This window comes from Notothenia coriiceps, unplaced genomic scaffold (genome assembly GCF_000735185.1).
Source record: "Notothenia coriiceps isolate Sejong01 unplaced genomic scaffold, NC01 NC01_scaffold00018148, whole genome shotgun sequence".
In the NCBI taxonomy this organism is placed as follows: Eukaryota; Metazoa; Chordata; class Actinopteri; order Perciformes; family Nototheniidae; genus Notothenia; species Notothenia coriiceps.
Window position 1 is genome coordinate 1 of NW_011350849.1, and position 2,283 is coordinate 2,283.

Genomic DNA, 2,283 nt, shown 5'->3' on the forward strand with positions numbered 1-2,283 from the left:
GCAAAGTTTCTCCCCCCTCGTCCCCCCTCAGAGTTCAGACCAGATCCAGATCCATGTCTCACAGGCCTCGTTTCCCCAGAACCAGAACCAGCTGCAGGTCCAGTCCTCTGTCTCCCAGCCTCCGTCCCCCCCACAGCCTGATCCCCCGTCTTCAGGTCTCTCCACAGGAGGAGACCCCCCCCCTGTCCAACAGCACACACAACACAGTGAGTATCAGTACATGCCATCGGGATTACGCAATCAAATGACAGACAATAAACAACCAAGCTAACATCTTAGTAAATATGAAACTAGACTACAGTTACTCTCTCAATGATTACCTGATCACATGAGGTCTTCAAGGGGGGACGCTACAGGTGGGGAGGGTAAAGCATGTAATGGATATCACCAAGACAAATTGCACCGTAGTGAAAGTCTCAAAACTGACCAGAACATTAACATTTTATTATTTACTCACCTCAAAATATGGCATTTTTTCATTCTAACTAATGCTGTTAGTTTTTATTTTAAAAGTTATTCGAAAAGTAATCCGACGATTTCCATGTAATCTGTAATATAATCACCATCACTGTGTCTCTGCAGAGCCAACAGCTGCCTTGCTCGTGGAGCCTGAAGCGTTTCCTCTCCAGCCGTCATCTCCTGCAGCCTGGGGTCATGGTCAGGGTGATGGTCAGTGTCAGGGGGCCCCAGAGCCCAGAGAGCGGACCCCCACCCTGAGGAGCCTGCAGACCTGCACCAAGGTGAGAAACAGAGGAGACACTCTGTCAGCAGGGCTATGAAATCATTCAACTTAAAAAAAGAGATATTATTACATTATATGTATTACCTTTATTGAATATACAGTAGCTCATCAGTGCATCCCACAATTAGACTATTTTAAATATATAAATTAATTGAAATACTTAACTTAATATTTGGCAAACTTAAAACACAATGAATGTACCGTAATTTTCGGACTATAAGCCGCGCCTTTTTCCCTATTTTTCGACGCTGCGGTTTATATAACGGTGCGGCTAATCTAATCTATGGATTTTTACAGCTAACGGCCAACACCTTTAACTCTATGGGCTCTATGGCCGGTCCGCGGACCCCCACCTTTAAGCGGCGGGTTCCAGCAGGAAAAGCTGGAGGCCGGAAAAGAGTGAGACAGGTAGCGCGCAAAAGTAAAAGTGGAACCGAGAGTGGTATGCCGCTGCTGCGGCTTATATTCAGGTGCGCCTTATAGTCCGAAAATTACGGTACATGCAAAAGTTCGTTTTTAATAAAAAGTGTTTGTTTTCTATCAGCCTGCAGATCCTCCACAGAGAGAGAATCTCACACCAGCAACACGCAGGCACCGGTGAGAGGATTATTCATATAATAATAATACACTTTATTTCTAGAGAGCTTTCATACATGATTAGCATTTCAAAGCAAAACATAAGAATCATTCATTATTATTATGTTTTAATTAAATGTTCTTCTGTTTATCAGTGTTTTTATTTTTTAAAGCCCACGTACTCAGACACTCAAATCCAAAAAATTGTGTCTTTGTCTGTGTACATATAGGATATACATATTTTTATATACATCTGTTTTTATATTCTGGATTGTGGGAAACAGTATTCCGATCTCTCTGTCTGTACACACAAACTGGAAGATTGATCGTAGAGTTGACTTTGACTGATATCCTTTAATCCTACGGGACGTTATGCATGTTCTGTGTCGATGGCGTGTTGCGTCACCTCACCAGTCTGCGGGTCCCAGTTGATCTCACTGTGTTTCTCTCCAGGTTCCAGCAGCGGTTGTGTTCGGACCAGGCCTCGGTTCAGGCCTCTCTCTCCGGGCCGGCCTTCCCCTCGCTGCAGGACGCCGTCACTCGCCTGCTGCCGTTCCACTGCTGCGCCGGAGAGCTTCCAACTCAGCAGAACTTCAACACAGGTCAGGGAGCGGCTGGGGACGAGGACATGTATAAACACATATAGCCTTTGCTGTCTCCTCAACATGAACCATGTGTCTAACATAGGGACAGCAGCTGGTAACTTAAAGGTCACCTATTATATAAAATCCACTTCTTCATGTCTCTTCTACATCAACATGTGTCCCCTCTTCTTCATGTCTCTTCTACATCAACATGTGTCCCCTCTTCTTCATGTCTCTTCTACATCAACATGTGTCCCCTTTTCTCCATGTCTCTTCTACATCCACATGTGTCCCCTCTTCTTCATGTCTGTTCTACATCAACATGTGTCCCCTCTTCTTCCGGTCTCTTCTACATCAACATGTGTCCCCTCTGTGGAAAGA

General features: G+C 44.9%; 1 long non-coding RNA gene across 1 annotated transcript; it reads left to right on the plus strand.

The window, feature by feature from the left end:
* Nucleotides 1–6: 6 nt before the first annotated feature.
* On the plus strand, nucleotides 7–1,316 carry LOC104950825 (uncharacterized). The gene is made up of 3 exons (XR_798963.1): nucleotides 7–206; nucleotides 583–740; nucleotides 1,287–1,316. It is a non-coding gene; the product is annotated as an uncharacterized lncRNA (long non-coding RNA).
* Nucleotides 1,317–2,283: the final 967 nt, after the last annotated feature.